Source organism: Bidens hawaiensis, unplaced genomic scaffold (genome assembly GCF_021521415.1).
Source record: "Bidens hawaiensis isolate Kalapana, Puna unplaced genomic scaffold, B.hawaiensis_p1.1 tig00004818_1, whole genome shotgun sequence".
Taxonomy (NCBI): Eukaryota; Viridiplantae; Streptophyta; class Magnoliopsida; order Asterales; family Asteraceae; genus Bidens; species Bidens hawaiensis.
The window spans coordinates 1,076,046-1,094,647 of NW_027491301.1; the positions used below are offsets into that span (position 1 = coordinate 1,076,046).

Sequence of the window (18,602 nt, forward strand, 5' to 3'; positions counted from 1 at the left end):
CATCTTTTTCACAAGCTTTTATTTTGACTTTATAGCTATTTTCTCTTGCTTTTGTAAAATGATGATCTTCTTTTAAGGTTTTAAATTCAGCATCCAACCTAACATACTGATCGGTTATAGTTGCTAATTGCTCAGACAAGTTTTCACATTTAGAGCATATAAGTTTAGAACATACCTCGGAGATCTGGTCATTAACGTCTGCCATTAGAGCTTTTTCCTCTCCGGTAACCTTCTCACTTTCTTCAGTTTCTACCTTTGCCAAATTTGCCTGCTCAAAAGTTTCTTTAGAAAGCAGGTTCCAGTTGTATTCACCATCTTCTCTGGACATCATGGCACTATAATCTTTTCTACCCTCACTTTGCTGTGGAGACCTGCCCTGACTTCGTTCCACACGCTCATTCCTGCATTCCTTTGCAAAGTGACCGTTTTGCTGACAATTGTAGCATCTCACCTTTGCCTTGTCAAACCCTGGCTTTCCACCGACAAACTTTCTTCCGGTCTTCCTCATAAAACGCTTCACTCTTCTTACAATCATGGCCATCTGCCATTGCAGATCCATTTCCTCCAGATCATCAGCATCAATCTGGTCATAATCTTCATCCAACATAGCTGGATCAACAACCTTCCCTTGAATGTAGTTCTCATAGGAAGCAATAAAAGAAGCATAGAGACCAAACTGCTCTTCAGCAGACTTGACACTCATAGGCATCTTGGAGTAGTTGTTGCTGGGAGTACTTGGAGAGCAACTACTCTTGCTTACCTGGGGTTGAGAACCACTCGATCCACCTGCTACATAGCAAACATCACCATTTGTGTTGACTGACACGTGACCCTCATGTGATGAGTTTGCGCCCGACTCTCCCTTCGAGTAGTAGGCAGCAGATTCAGTCTTCGATCCTGAGCTAGTGTTGACTTTAGCTCCATACATACCTGGATCTTGAACCTGATCCATAGGTGTTTCTTTTCTGACCATGTTAAGCTCAAAGGTTTTGAGCTTGTTGACTGCAGTTTCTAGATCATATGTGGGAAAGTCTTTGTCTTCCCTCATCAGCACAGTGTACATCTCCCATTTTGGTGGGAGAGCATCTAGAAGCTTCTCAACTATTTCTTCTTCTCGGTAGGAAATTGAATAGTTACTCAATTCAGTCATCAGATGGTAATATCGAGTGATAATATCATCTAAAGATTCATTCTTCAAATACTTGAAGACTGAGAACTGGGTTTTGAGCAATTTTATCTTTGAAGCCCGGATTCCTACATTCCCTTCAAATCTGTTCTCAAGAGCTTCCCACAGCTCTCTTGCTGATGTGTACTTTCTAAACGTATGAAGGATCTCTTGTGGAAGAGCCATAGTAATAGCAGCATGAGCCTTGCTCTCGGCCTCATACATCTTTTTCTCTTCGTCTTCCATTTTGCTATACTTTTTGATTTGATCTCGACCTTCATACTCCATAACTGGTGGAATATAACCATCCTGGATGCATACCCACATCTTCGCATCCTGGTATTTGACGTATTGTATGAACCGATCCTTCCATGCAACGAAATCGGTTCCCTTCAGCAACCTTGGGGCCTTAGTAGCTGACCCCGCTTCAACTTCCATCTTCACTAACTCAGAGATGTTAATCGACGACATCTTTCCCGAAAAGTAAGAAACCCGAAAAAGATCAAAAATTTTTCTGAAAAGTACTGTAGGCGAAGTTACGGATAACTTCGCTTAAGCCTTAACTTCGCCGCTGATTAACTTCGCAGATGATTAACTTCGCTTAAGGTAAGCGAACTTAGGGGGTAGGCGGAGTTGTAGAGAACTTCGCTGAGTTAGGCGAACTTGAGAAGGTAGGCGAAGTTGTGGATAACTTCGCTTAACCTTATATCTTCGCCGAAACCCTACGTATCCTGACGGCAACTTCGCCTGATGAACACGGACGTTTTTGCAGATCTGGAATCTGGATTTTACGAGGTTTTTGACGGTGCAAAGGCTTGAACACGATGGTAGGAGGTAAGATTGACTCAAAAACACAGAAAACACGTCCCGCGAATAGTCGAAACGGGACGAATTCTACACCCGCGTGAATATCCCGAACCACACAATCGAGCAAATGCTCTGATACCAATTGTAGGTTCCCTGGACGGATCGCACAAGATATATCGGTCTACTCAGGTGCGGAATCCCTGCGTAGATCGTTACGAGTATAGAACACAAACCAAACAAACACACGAATAACCGAACACACGTTATATATTATAACTCAAACACGTGACGTAATATCACTGTTACAGACTCTCGTCCTCACGTTACAACGAACTCGAACTACTGAAACGAACTTAAACTACTAACTCAAACCAAGCCGTAAGCTAGGTATATAAATACACGACAACTTCGCCTGGCATGTTCAGGCGAAGTTGTCCATAACTTCGCTTGACTAACAAGTTCGCCTGTTAAGCGAACTTGTCAGTAACTTCGCTTAAACATACAAAACATAATTAAACATTACAGACTCGATTACAGACACTAGATTATGAACTACTGACACTATGCACCAACACCTAAAAAGAATAATGCGGAAACAATAAATATAGATAATTAACCGATATGATAGGCAGTTGGGAATCTAGATGATTAGTTATTATTATTATAATAAATATATATTACTTAGATTTGTTAAAACCTTTATTATGTTTATAGATCTTTTAATATATTTAATATTAAAAATAAAATTAGTATGTAAAATATCTATTTATAATATATAAGTATAAAAAGTTAATTTAGGTTATTTAAATACATATTCAAGATATAAAATTTAGTTTAATTATTTAAACATATATATTAAATTCTTATTTATAACTAATATATCTATATCTATATCTATATTAAATATAAAAAATGGATAGAATGGTAATTTGTTAATTTTAAGACGCTGCTAAAATTAATATGGGAGACGCCGCTAAAATTAATTCACTTCACCTCCGTCTATCAATTCAACTCTTACAACTTCCTCCGGCGACGTTCCTTCTCATCTAATACGGTTTTCATCAATCCATTCATTGCTCATTCAATTGTTGTTAACACTCTTCTGTTTTATAACGCATCATACAATCCTACATAATACATCAACGCTCCCACCACCAGATTTCCATAGAACAAAGTCTGCCCTAATTTTGTAGGTGATTGCAGGTTTAAGATACCATTCAGATAACCCAACCAAAATCATCCTTCAATTGAGTGGTTTAAGGCCTCCTCAATGGAAATGGAAGCGTTCGTGACTGCACCATCAGGTTCCTTTTTTCTTTATTTGTTCTCCCCATTTGTCCCTATAACTTGGGGCAGGCCTGTTCACGAGCCAAGCCGAGCCCGAGCCAAGGCAAGCTCAAGGTCGGCTCGATAATCAATCGAGCTGGCTCGGCTCGAGCCCGAGCTCTTAATCGAGCTAAAAATTTGAGCTCAAGCTCGGCTCGGTTTTTAATCGAGCCAGCTTGGCTCGACTCTATTTGGCTCGAGTTTACCTGTAATAATAAAAATTATATGCAACCATCAAGCTAAACTAGATAAATATGACGTTAAGATCAACACCAACCAAATACTAACTAAATAAATACGTCTAATAACACCATCGAAAACAAAATATGTTCAACAAGTCTAAACCAAACCAAATACAAAATTAAGCAGAGAAGTATTATCTATGAGCGACGGCCGATGGCGAAGGTGAATATGAGCGGCTAGGGTTAAGGTGGAAAATGGAACGTATACTGATTATTGAGTGTGTGAACTATGAAGTCTCATATTTCAGTTACTCAGTATATGGAATTATAAATATGAACTATGGAGTGAGAAATGAAATTGGACTGGATTAAAAGAAAGCCCATGTGTTAAAATAATTTGGCTCGATAATTATATGCATGTGTGTGTGTGTGTGTGTATATAATAAATTAAAATAAAATAGTTCGAGCCTATCGAGCTAGCTCGAGTCGAGTCGGGGCTAGCTCAGGCTCGGCTCGTTTAGAAATCGAGTCGAGCTAGGCTCGGCTCGTTTACAATCGAGCCGATTTCGAGCGAGCTTTCTCCGAGCTTTTTTCGAGCGAGTTTTGAGCGAGCTTCGAGTCGTGAGCTTTTTGAACAGCCCTAACTTGTGGTTTGTTTAGATTTCATGTTATTTTGATTTCATTCCACAATATTTTAACAAATTTGAAAATTGCATACATCCCTATTTGTCCCTTTACGTTTTAGTTGATTGAAGGATGAATTTAATTAGGTTTTAGTTAGAGTTTTTGATTTTGATGATTAAAGGTTGGGTTTTTATAATTTTATTTTCATACATCTATCATATTAGCTTGTTTCAAGCTCCTGCCTCCTGAAGAACTTCATCATTTTGATCTCCATCTGAATAAACACTCCGACTACTTTACACAAACCTTCAACTGGAAACTGACACCTTCAAATTGGGGATACATTTGGAGCAATTATCTTACCCCTATGGTTATTTATACTCACCAATGTAAATCATGAGGCCGCGTTTGAAATTACACCTCCATGTTATCACATATGTTCTTCTTTTCCCGATGCTCATTACTGAACTTTAGATTCTTTTAATTCTTTTAGCAAACTACTGAAGTTTGATTTTATGGTTCTTCTGATATTTATGGTTTATTATAATATATTTATGTTATAGTATGTGGGTTTTGTCTTCTTTTCATTTATATATGCTTATTGGTAGTGATATTGTGTTTTTTAGTTCAAAAAGTATATAGAGGATATGGTACCTTTTGTTTGGTCAGAATAAAACAAGTCTTATCTAAGACCATAGTTAAACTGTCTACAAGCATTTACTAAGATGCCAATGGTTATAATGGATGGTTTGGACGGGTTGGATAATGGACTTTGGTTAAAACCAATCATCTTTAGTTTGGATTGATTCGGGCTCGGTCAGGGTTATAAATCAATATTATTACAATAATTAACTAACTTATTAATAGATGATGCAGGCTCAATTCAAACAAAATGATGAATTTAAACAATATTTTTGGCAAGTTCATACTAACTGTTTCATGAAATATTCGAATGAAGTTATGTTTGCAATAACCTGCTTTTTTGATCATATAATACACTTTCAATGATGATTTAATTGTTGGTATAAACATACTATGTAAACATAAATAATTTGTTTGTATTTACGGTTGCGTTACGAGTCGAAACCGTGTTTTTAATAACGGGTCTAATTTAACACGTTAACTGACTACACTTTTGGTAATATTATTGATCAAAATTTCTTCCTATTTACCATTTCGTTACCGGTTAAACCCGTGTTTTTAATTAACGGGTCTAAAACTCTAAATCAATATGTAAACGGGCTACAATTTTGTTCGTGTATACCATTTCTGTCCTGTTTGAAACTATTTAATCTGCTAGATCGTCTTATTTCAGATGATCTGTCAGTATTTGAGGTACTTTTTCAGAAGTCCAAAACCGTATGATGAGATTTATTCAGTTTATTAAGTGTAATTAAAACTTATCTTATTGCAGGATCAAGATAATAATGAACAGATGGCACATCGGTTATGAAATGAATCTACTTTGTTGTTCTTAAATCTGATGGTGAATTTAGTTCGTAAACTTCCATCTCCAACTTCCCTGTTTGGAAGAATGAAAAAGGTATTGATAATTAATACATAATCATAAGTTATATAAGCCATTAAGTACGTTAAATGCGTTCATAAGTTATATATAGTTAATGATATGATTATTTAATATGTGCAGGGGATGGGCCTTCTGCTATGAACCTTGCCGCAGCTGCAACTGCACTTGAGGTAGTACGTCAGGTGGAAGCCAAATACGTGGAGAAAATGTACGATACTATCCGTGACAACTTGAAAAAAATAGTTGGTTCATTCCTCAAATTATGAATTAAGGTAGTTGGACTTCTATTATTATCTCGATAACTGGAGTGGGCCGGTAGGTTGGGTAATGGGTCAAAACGGGGTGGGTTGGCTATCACACATTTTGTCTATTTTTGACCCATTTTATGAATAGTTAGTATTGAGAATACTTATAAGAGACTATACTTTTACAACAATAACTTAGTTTTTTGAATAAAGGTGATACATGTAAAACATACAATTTGGGTGACTTTTGAGTTTTGTTCGTTTAACTTATTGGACCTATTTAGTGTAGTAGATGGGTTGAAATTAGGGGTGTGCATGTGTTGGTTTTGGAAGCCACAGACAGTGTATCAAATGGTAAGCTTAAGCTACCAAGAAGCTCTGTAATACTTGAATCATTTTTTGTGCATTTAGTTTAATATTTTTAGTTATAGTTATCTGTGGGAAGAATGGTAATAAAGGAATAATGATGTGTCTGAAGATATAGTCCAGTAAAGTTCAAGTATTTGTGATTCATTCGTCACGAGGTAGTTAATTTACATATTAAAAAAATCTTAGGAGTTGATTTCTTACCTTGTACTTTTGATTTTATTCAGGTACCAAAACATGAGAATACATATGATTGGGGGCTATTTATGCTTTTCATTACATGGAACTTCTTTGTCAAATAGACTTTCAATAACTTCAACCTACTAAACAACTTTGTAAGTGAATATTTATTATTTATTCTGTTTTCGGGTCATTAAGCCAACCGACTTAACAAAAGGATATCTCTAGGCATGTAAACGAACTGAATGGACTAGAACAAGGCATGTTCGTGTTCGTTCATTTAACTTTAATTGAACACGGACAGTTAAACGAATAGAGTCTCTTGTCTCTGTCCGCTTGTTTAAAAATAGTGTGTTTGTGTTCGTTCATTTAACTTTAATAGTTGAACAGAACAAACAATCGACCGCGAACAAATAAACGAATGGAGTTTCTTGTATGTGGTGTTCGTTCGTTTATAAAATGAGCATGCTCATGTTCGTTTGTAAATAGTATATGCAAATGGTTCACAAACGTAAACGAACATAGATGACCATAATTGAGCAAACACTAATTAAAATAAACATAAACGTTAATATGTTCAGCCTAATAACTAAGTTTTCCATTAATAAAAAAAATATGATTTGTTTATAACTGTTTGGACATTGGTCCAGAAAAAGCACACTGAGCCCGCCAATGGCTCCACAAAGTAATGTTGTTGCCCTTGGTTGTGCATGCTTGATGCAAGTAATAATAATGATCTTCATTTTGGGTGTTCACCAGGTAAAGAAATTTTGTCTCACATAGTAAATAATCAACCTGTGGATGAGGATCTAGATTACCTTGGAAATTTGATGCATTCAGCTGAGACAGGCCGAACTTTTTTATTAATCTTAAAAAATTAGTGTTTGTGTGTGGGTTATTATATAAGCACATTGGTGTTACAACACAATTGGTGAAATGGTTTGTAAACCACCAGCAGCTACTATTTCTTTATTTATGATCAAAGGGATATAAAATAAAAGAAAGTTGCAGAGGGTAACATGGTAATTTCTCATCACCAGTGTAATGCAAACTTGCGAAAGCAATGGCAGCAATCCCATTACTGAAATCTAACTTCTAGGTATAGATTGCAGGTGCATGTTTACGTGTTGCTTTTGTGGTGGAAACTGGTGTATCCACCACCGCCGCCACCGTGATGGTAAAATATGACGGTCCGATGGATGTGGCAAAGCAAGTCTTAATATCCGAAGGCGGCATTGTAGGTTGAATGTACTTTACAAGTTAGAGGCAATGCATCAGGTTAGTATGTTTTATGCCACTAATGTGTTTGGTTTTTTTATTTAAAGTCCTTAAGTTCAATTATAATAATTATGGTGTCGGTTACATATAGCCAAGGCATTGCAATTTATACATGATAAAGGGATCTCAAGTTGTCGATGAAAATAAGAAAACAAGAACCCGTGATCGTGTGGGCCTCACAATTCCAGTCCTGGAGGTGAATGCAGGGAACAATCATAATTTGTCTCATACGATCATAAAAGGTAACAATCATAAAAAGGAATGACCACAAAAGGTATCATCTCGTAAGTTCATACGGGCCTTTTTTTCGAATTCCGTTAGTCTAAATACGGATCTTTTCGGTTAGTTCCATGTCGAATTCCAGGCCCATTTTACAAATTGTATAAAATAATAAATAGAAAGGGTTGTTTAAAAAAAAATAGAACAAGCTATGAAAAATAAGATTTTGATTCCTCTGTATTGGTATTAACCTTTGCAGCTCATGAAGATGTCGTTTAAATACTTCTATAAAAATGATGAAAACCAATTTGGGAATGAAAACCAAATTGGGAACAATAAGTACTTTCATAGTTTATCAAAACTAATATAAAAATAAATTATCAAATAGCTTCACTATTAAATATTTAAGAAAACTAAATTATACTAAACTTTTATGGCCCGGTCCAGCTCTATACGGTTTTAAGTTTCGAAACCGACCGATTGATCGAAAGTGAATACAAAAAACCAAGAGTTAAACCAAAACCAAAGACCGGCTTGGCTGGTTTCACGATTTTAAACTTAACCAAGAAAACCTCAAATATAAATAAACATATAATTTTAAAACTGTTGTCACTGTATTGGAAAACGTGTGACTCATTTTGGTAGTAAACTTGATCTGTTACACAATATGATTTGAGATATTGCAGATTAGTGCTAAGGGAATTTAGTCAAACATTTTTAAACGTATTATTTGCATAAGGGCAATCTGGCCACAACAGACTCAAGAAACATATAATTTTAAAATTCTAACAGCAGGCAATGTAACAATAGTGTTCATATCAGAATTCGGCTAGATATTTGCTCATTTGGCTGCTAAGTGTATCTTGGTCAAGACTGCATCAGTTTATTGTATAAATTAAAGCTACAAAATTAGTGCATATCAATGCATTACAGTTTAGTTTAACCTTTAAGTTTGACTTGTTATTCAAATAGACTAAATTGGAGTCTACCTCATCTGATTTGTTTTATACCAGGGGTAGTTTTGGTATATCAAACAAATTTTGGATTACAAAGTAGAACTAACAAAATTGCTCAAGTAAACAGGGGTTGATTGAGTTTCATATTGCTATCATTCTAGGCTCAAGTGTCATCATGGCTATTTTCGGATATCTTGACAACGTGATTTCGGGTAACTCTTCTTGTGCGAGTTTAAGATTGTATTGGTTATTATGTTTCAAGGGGCCATTAGTTTATGTTTTGTTTGAATGTATTGTAGGCGTGATGGAACTGAAAAAGATTTTGTACGATTGACTCTGGATTATGTTGCGTTGGACGTTGTTAACAAGATTGGAATCATCAAAGCTTTATTGCTTCAACCAAAAGGTGTATTGTGATTTTCGACGTTAATGTTACTTTTGGTGTCTCAAATTTCAAATTTTGTTATGTTTGATTTAAAGTTTTAAATGTTTTTGTAGTTGTATATTTTATACTGAAATTACAATTGTTTGTAAGTTGAAGAATTATGTTCGCATGTTAGTGATATAATTAATAAACAAATAGCAGTGCGTGTTACATGGTGATCTCAATTCACAATTTGATTTAACAAAATGGGCAATACCATAATTTTACCGTTAATACCTAAAGATATATCTACTTTCTGAGTTCATATTTAAATTACAGTTACATTAAAGGGTCTTAGTTTACTTCTATAACATAACTCAAATGTGTATTAGCGCACGCCAAACAAACCACTTAAATGACCTTGTTATTATAGCTGCAAGAGTCAAGTTTTTGGATACCCGAAGTCCCCCACTTAACCGGTGTTTATAGTTTCGTGTCAATTCAATTTTTTGCGTTAAGAAAATGAACATCTTTGCGTTCGTTTGTCTTCGTTCGTTAACAATATAAATTAACGGTTCGCGGACGTGAACAGACGAACATAACTGAGATAAATCCAGTCAAAAGACATGTGATAAATAATGTGTTTGTCTAAAAAGTTTGAAAACCTAGACTAAGTTATAATGGGCCCAAAAAGTTAATACGAATACTTAACGAGCGTAAACGAACAAACTTGAGCACGTGTAAAGTACAAAAATAAATGAATATAAACTAATGGGCATAAACGAATTTAAATGAATGGACGAGACATGTATTCATGTTTGTTCGTTTAATTAATTGAACACATTTTAGTGAAAGCTGGTTATCCTAACATGCTATCTACCTGTTTTGTAATCTACATAATAGAATATTTTTTTATTAAGTTTTAGTTTATTAACTTACTAATATATATTTTATATTTACATTTTTTTATATCTGCAATCATAGGGTATTTTCGGTACACTCTCAAAACATGCAAAAATTTCATGCTGCAAATCTAAATTAATGGTCTTACAAGCATCACATCATGAAAAATTAGGCTTCTAAAAGAACCGACAAACGCGAACGGAGCATGTTCATATTCGCTCATGTAACTCAAACAACAACAAACAATCGGAAAGGAAAAACTAAATGAACAAGAGTTTCTTGTTCGTGTTTCTTCGTTAAGAAGATGAATTACATTATTCTCTTTTTGGTTAATATTGTCGTCTAAAATTTCAATTATTGATATCGTAAACTATATGAAATCCAAATTTTACTATCACAAATGTCGGTAACAGAACGAGCCACTACTAACTGAATCACAATTGTATTCCCGCCACAACGCGCGGGCACTCTTACTAATATATATATATATATATATATATATATATGGTTTTAATCAAGGTTCGGGAAAACAACGAGTTAATATGTTGGTTTTATAAATACCACTTAATTATTAAATTATGACATTTATAGTATGTATTTATTGATTATAAACAATATTTATAACATTTATTTTATCAATTTATGATTAAAGGTGATCAATTAATGATTAAATAAAAGTTTTTCAAAAATAATACAGTTGGGGGTTCGAACCCCTCTTTTATAAATACCACTTAATTATTAAATAATACAGTTGGGGGTACGAGGAGGCGATTAAAACCCAATTCGTCATAGGGTTAATGTTTGCGCTGGTATAAAGATGCTAACTATAGGTCTAATTGAATTATTAAGCTCGTTATTATGTAGATTGATGATCCAAGGGTGTCGGCTAGGTTAATTAGGTACAATGAATCAAATTGATCAATTTAACGTAATTAGAACGTCGATTAGGCCGATAAAGGAATGTATAACATAAGATTTGATTCAATTTCCATTTTGAGGTCCATGACGCGATTTTGTATAAACGGGTTCAACAAACGGGTCAAGGGTTTGGATTTGGATCCGGGTAAATGGGTTACTTGATTATAAGATGAAGAAATTGCAAAATAGTCCCTGGACTATCAAGATGGAATCATAAACGAGTAAAAGTATAGTTTGGGGTTAAAGTTCTATAAGTATGAAAGTAAATTTATATTTAATAAACAATTATTAATAAAATATTAAATACTCGAAAGGCGTGATATTTTCATTTAATAAAATAACCCGAAATCGAAATGGGTCGAGTATTTAATAGAAAATATTAATTCAAAAAATCCAAGTTTTTACAATTATCGTATTAGAGAATATATTGAAATGTATATTCTTGTCGATAAATATTTTTATTTATATTAAAATGTATATTCTTGTGAATGAATAAATATTTTTATTATATATTGTAACTTTAATATTTGTTATAACTTTATCTCAATTCAAATTATGAAAACATGTTTTCTATTTATATATATTTTGATTGTATTTCGGAATATATAATTATATATTGATTAATGTATATTATTGTATTAGGGAATATCTAATATATTGAGATATATTTTTAATATGTAGTAAACGTTTAACATCTCAAAACAATTATAGACATCAGTTTTGTGTCTGTTGTTATAACATCGGTATCGGTTTTTTAACAACGTCCCCAATGTACAACGTTTTTTACGTTGTAATTTACAAATATATACACACCGGTTTGATGTCCGTCGTAAACTTTTAGCACCACCGTTAAGTGTTAACTTACAACGGTTTTTTACGTTGTATTTTAGAAATCTATCCACCGGTTTGAGACCCGTTGTAAATTTAAGAACCACCGTTAAACGTTAACTGTCGTCTATATATAACACACCAGTTGTTGAACCAATTTAATATCAGATTCTATCATTTGCAACGCAACAATTATAACGGTTTCCATACCGTTTCAAATACACAAAATAACCGTTTTAAAATGGTCTTTTTCTGTATTAGTGTAACTTTCCTTGTTATACTCTAACTGTGTTCCTTATTATTTATTTTTTAATTTTTATGTCTTTGGTTTGTCTATAAATTGTAATCATTTATTGAGAAAAAAAATAAGAAAAATAATCAAAAAATGGCTCAAGTTTTGTTTCTCTTCTTTTCTTGTTCTTGGAGCCTAACTCACTCTACGAGTCTATCGAAAAATTGACCATCTTGAATCAGTCTCTATCATTAGACTTCTCCTAAAGCATGTTTAGATGATTCCCCACTTCCATTAAACGGTCACTCGATGAATAAGAAACCAAAAAAATGTGAAGTTAACCATATACATATGAGATTTACCGCATCCACACAAATGTAGCCAAATTTACATAGTGCATACCTCTTTTGCTTCACACACCTTTACATCAATGTCCGCTTAGCAAAGCTTTTTTGTTTAAGCTTTAGGCCATCCTTTCTAACATCCTCATCTGTTAGCATCTATAAACATCAAAATTACAAACCCATATCATAAAAATCAACCATCCAGCAATAATAAATGTACAATCAGATATAAATAATCACCAAGATGAAATTAAGATAAGAGAAAACTTCACACTTTTACCCTAAATCAAATCTGCAACGCCATCAAAATATAATCGAATAAGAGGTTTTGTGCTTTAAGACTGAACGAATCAACGCGTAGAAAAACAAAATTGTACGTACTAAATGGAATGATCAGCCCATGAATCCAACATGAAACTACACCTATTGAAATCGATTAATAAACATATATGGCTTGACCACTGAGAAAAAAGCATCATCGCGATTAATGTGGATCAAGAAAACGTGACCTAAATAGAGACATGCATTAAAAACTCAGTATATAAGTAAAAATACATGTTAGCTAAGGGTTTTACTAACCTAGACGTATGGTATATTAGAAGTAGTTAATTGATACATATAATTATTACACAGTTACTCGTGCACAGCTAAGGAAGGGTATTCCCGTTAACTCAGAAATGAACAGGACACGGGTGACTTTCTAGCCCTTTTTCTCTGTTATGTTTTTCGAGGTTGTGTGCATACTCCTATGTGTTTAGTTAATACATTGACCTTAATTGGTAAGTGTATGATATATGAATGTTTATGAATGATATTTGAATGATATAGGAAGAGCTAAGATTATGTACGTAGATGTATATGAATATGAATATATATATATACATAACTAAAAGTATACATGGCATGTATGGTTGTATGATAAGAATTATATGGTTGTATGGTTGTATGCTTAAAGGGTTGTTGCCCTAATAATATTTTTGAATGTTAAAGGGTTGCGGATCCTAATAATATCTGCGAATGTCAAAGGGTTGCAGACCCTAACAATATCTGTTAAGGTTAAACGGTTGCAGACCCTAATAATATATGCGAAGGTTACAGGGTTGTAGACCTAATAATATATGCCAAGATTATAGAGAGAAATGTTCTTTAAAATGTATAGATAATTATGTATGTAATGTACATGTTAAAAGAATGAAAGTATGTATGTATCTATGTATGTATGTATGTATGAAAGAAAGGTAAACATGTTAAGTATGTAATATGTATCTTCTGATACAAATATATATATATATATATATATATACATACATATGTAAGTATGTGAATATATTGTATGTTATTTGTCACACTCTTAAAATCCACTAACGGAATTCTACCGTTAGAGGGTGTGAACTAACAGGATCGTAGTCATTAGTTATATCAAACATCATTACCAAAGTTTTATGAACCAAGAAAAACATACAAGTCCGAAATAAGTGCGGAAGCGTAAATAGTAATGTAAATTGTTGCGTCAACACGGGACGACTTAAAGCAACAGTTGGTATGATAAAGTTAAAAGAAATTCAAATCATATGAGCATAGTGCATGCATGTCCTAAACCGCGTGTTCACCTCGGCTACCTGAGATAAACATACTAAAAGTGTCAACACAAGGTTGGTGAGTTCACAGGTTTAGGTAAATTAATCGTTGCGTTTTAGCGTTACAAGATAGAGTTATTTCAATATATATCAATAGGTAGCTAACCTATCAAGCATGTATTACTAAGTGTTCGACACCGAAGCTGACTGATTATACGTTTGCCTTGCCACCATGTCAACCACGACCATGGTAATGTGTTAGCCAAAATTACACCCACTAGACCTACAGTCGAGTTTAGAGTCGGGTGGGGTTTGTCAAACCCAGTAGTACTACTCAACATTGACCCGCTATCATCCAATATTAACCCGTTCGATTGTTTCTGAAGGACTTTGTTGGTTTGTTGTCACTTAGTCTTACAAGTGATATATACATAATAAACAAACTCTATAATGTTTGGAGTATGTTATCCCCCCCCATAATAAAACGTTAAAAGGTAAAATGGGCCGTGAAACTCACTGTTTGCGAAGTTACGGAAGTCCGAGAAAAGCGAGCGCAAAGGAAATCCTCACTAGTGCTCTAAAACAAAAATGAGATTTCTAAGTGTTTTGAACTATGAGTGAGTCTCTAGACTGTTATGCATGAGGTGTGTTCGTGTTACGTTTGTGAAACAAGTGCGACTCGACAACACGTTGGTGATAAGTTACGGGTGTGATCAAGTATGGTATTAAATGTTACTACGATATATTTTCAGTAAAACATCAACTACTAGGGCAAATATGTCAAACACAACTCAAGCATTGATCAAACAATCACTTTTCACCTTTCAATCAAGAATTTAGCATCTAAGTTTTCGAGACAGAATCTAACACGCCAAGATTACTCTATTTCAGTAATCATAACATGCAGATAAATCACCAAAGTTTTACCAGAGAAGCACACGTGAGTTAGGTTTCTAAAAATATTTTTATTATATTTTTAGCATGTACGGTTTTATCACAAGAATTAAAACAACAGAGTAGGCACACAGCAGTCATAATCATGCGCAACAAAGAGTTCTTGACTAGTCCTGTTACATGGTTAATATAATTAATACAAGGCAAATTGGGTTAGATTCCACACTCATTTTTTTAACTTCCAGAGGTGGAATCAACTCAATTGGTCTTGTCGTTTGTGAGATATGCTATTAACAATTCATCCTATAAAAAGGCTTCCTGAATCAGAACTACACAACTAATTTATAAATTAATAAAAAGTGACTTCCACATGTCCAAAAATTACAGACTTGGATTCCCTAGAACCTAGACTCGACATAATACATCAAGGAATTAATAAGCACTTCAAAACACATCATTAACATCAAGTTACAGCCTTATTAACACGCGCATCTGTGATTATGTCCAGCATCAGCTTTCACCAAACTCCAACAAAGTAATAACCTGTGAACAATTAATCATGCATACAATCCTCTAGACCCATAATTCACAACCATGCATCTCAATTTCACTTTTCATGCACATTTAGGGTTTACACAAGGATTCAATCTCAAGTAACTTGCAATTGACAATCAACAACAACATAACTAGTAATTAATTCACTAGTGTTTATCAACAAATGTACAAATAAACTCTAACTCATCCTCAATCATCAATTTTAAGATCTAGGTTTTTGATTAACATGTTCAATGATGTAATTAAATCAATATAAAAGGCTAAAGAGGATGTTAATTAGCTAGTTAGCACCTTGGATTCTTCAAACAAGCTTGAAAAATACTTTGTATGTGTGTGTGTGGTGGTGGTTTTCGGCCGAACAAGAGAGGGGGGCTGCCGTGAACAAGGGTGGGGGGGGATTAGGGTTGGGATAAATAAGTTGTTTAAGTATATGACAAGTTACAAAATCACCCCCAAACCTTCTAGTTAATCCAATTCTAGCACAACATAGTTTATTTCATCCATAATATAATACACACAAGCACTTAGTCACATAAAAACATAACACGTATTTATACCAAGTAGTTGTTCATATTAATTATTGTTTTTTCACCAACGGTTTGAGTCGACTCGTGTGCGGTTCAGTGAAAAATTCAAAAGACTATTTATGTAATGATTGACACACTTAATTTAACCTTAATTAAATGCAATAAGGAATGTGTTAACTGGAATGACATAGTTCATGTAATCTTGAGTTTGAATTAACGGAGTTCGGGTTAACGGAGTTAACCTGAAATTGACGAGGGTCACATCATTCCCTTGTTGAAAGAATTTTCGTCCCGTAAATTTGTGTCATGTCGCGATGGCTGCCTGAAAAAGGCAAAAATTTTCAGTTTGTCACATCATCCCCCAGTTGAAAGAAATTTCGTCCCGAAATTTAATTCATACCTCCTGTGTTTTCTGATGGTTTGTTGGATTTCACGGTTTTCGGTGCTTGGTTAACTCTTTGAAAAGGTGGGGATATTTTTCATCATTTGAGCCTCGCGTTCCCACGTGAACTCTGGTAAACATCTTGAGTTATAACGAACTTTAACGATGGGAATCTTGTTGTGTTTGAGTGTTTTGGTTTCCCAATCCATGACTTCGACTGGTTCTTCGATAAAGCGTAACTGTTCCTCAACTTGCAATTCGCCCAAAGGAACTGCTAGTGTTTCGTCAGAAAGGCATTTCTTCAAGTTGGATACATGAAAGACGTTATGTATACCACTGAGCTCTGCTGGTAATTCCAGTCGGTACGCTACCGGTCTAATACGTTCGGTTATTCGGAATGGGCCAACGTATCGTGGATTGAGTTTGTTTCTCTTCCCAAAACAAACTACACCCTTCCAAGGTGAGACTTTCAGTAAAACCTTGTCATCCACTTGGAATTCTAGAGGTTTCTGGCGCTTGTCGGTGTAACACTTTTGGCGATCCCGTGCTGCTTCTATGCGATTTCGGATTTGGACTGTCTTTTCTGAAGTTTCAAGTACTAACTCTGGGCTAGTGATTTGGCTATCACCCACTTCTGTCCGGCAAAGAGGCGATCGACACCTTTGTCCGTACAACGCTTCAAACGGCGCTGCTTTAATACTGGTATGGTAGCTGTTATTATAACAAAACTCTACCAGGGGCAAGTGGGGTTCCCAACTCTTTTCATAATCCAATACGCATGCACGCAACATGTCTTCCAAGGTTTGAATGGTGCGTTCACTTTGCCCATCCGTTTGAGGATGGTATGTTGTGCTCATTTCGAGGCGGGTGCCTAGCGCGCTATGTAGTGACTTCCAAAAGCGCAAAGTGAAACGGGGGTCTCGATTTGATATGATTGAGACAGGCACTCCGTGTCTAGCCACTACTTCTTTCATATAGATGCGAGTCAGTCTTTCCATCTTGTCTGATTCCTTGATCGCTAGGAAATGTGCAGACTTTGTCAATCGGTCAACGATCACCCAGATGGTATCGCATCCCGTCGGTGTTTTGGGTAATCCCGTGATGAAGTCCATGGATATGTGTTCCCATTTCCATGCTGGGATCTCCGGTTGCTGTAACAGACCAGATGGTTTATGATATTCCACCTTGACTCTTGCACAGGTTAAACATTTTGCTCACGTAGGTGGCAATGTTGGCTTTCATGTTTTGCCACCAGTAAAGTACCTTCAGGTCATGGTACATTTTTTCTAAGCTAGGGTGAATGGAATATCGGGATTTGTGTGCCTCGTCCATCACGAGATTCCTCAGGTCTCCATAACGAGGGACCCAAATCCGGTTTTCGAAATATCGGACCCCGTTCGATTTGGTTTCAAGTTGTTTATCCATGCCCCGCATGGATTCGGATGGAAGGTTTTCGTCTTTGAAAGCTTCGAGTTGAGCATCACGAATCTGATCAGGTAAGTTGGCAAGAATCGTGAGTTGTAATGCTCGCACTCGTCTAGGCTTAAGGGTTTCCTTTCTGCTAAGCGCGTCGGCCACTACATTGGCCTTGCCCGGGTGGTATTTGATGGCACAATCAAAATCCTTAAGTAGCTCGACCCAACGACGCTATCGCGTGTTCAACTCCTTTTGATCGTATATATGTTGGAGACTCTTGTGGTCGGTGTAAATGATAAACTTGGTACCGTACAAGTAATGTCTCCATATCTTAAGGGACCACAGCTCCGAGTTCCAAGTCATGGGTCCTATAGTTCTTCTCGTGCACCCATAGTTGTCGAGAGGCATAGGCTATAACCTTCTCAAGTTGCATTAGCACGCAGCCGAGACCCTGTATCGATGCGTCACAATGTACTGTAAAATTTTTAGTTCCTCGGGTAGGGCTAGGATGGGCGCCCTACCAAGCTTTGTTTTCAAAAGTTGGAAGGCAGACTCCTACGCGTCACCACAATTGTATTTAGTACCCTTGTGTGTCAGTGCGGTGAGGGGTTGAGCAATTTTTGAAAATCCCTCGATGAAACGTCGGTAGTAGCCAGCCAGTCCTAGGAATTGTAGCGCCTCAGTCGGAGTCTTAGGTGCTTCCCAGTTTTTGATGGCCTCTACCTTGCCTGGATCAACACGGATACCACTCTCATTAATCACATGTCGTAAGAAGTGAACCTCGCG

General features: G+C 35.5%; 1 long non-coding RNA gene across 3 annotated transcripts; it reads left to right on the top strand.

Moving 5' to 3' along the window:
• Positions 1-5,706: 5,706 nt before the first annotated feature.
• LOC143628137 (uncharacterized) lies at positions 5,707-9,961 on the top strand. Of its 3 annotated transcripts, none has more exons than XR_013152705.1 (3): positions 5,707-6,578; positions 9,004-9,088; positions 9,176-9,961. It is a non-coding gene; the product is annotated as an uncharacterized LOC143628137 (long non-coding RNA). The 3 variants fall into 3 exon arrangements; XR_013152706.1 differs by having other exon boundaries at positions 5,708-6,578; positions 9,038-9,088; XR_013152704.1 differs by having other exon boundaries at positions 5,710-6,401; positions 6,471-6,578; positions 9,004-9,961.
• The last annotated feature ends 8,641 nt before the right edge of the window (positions 9,962-18,602 follow it).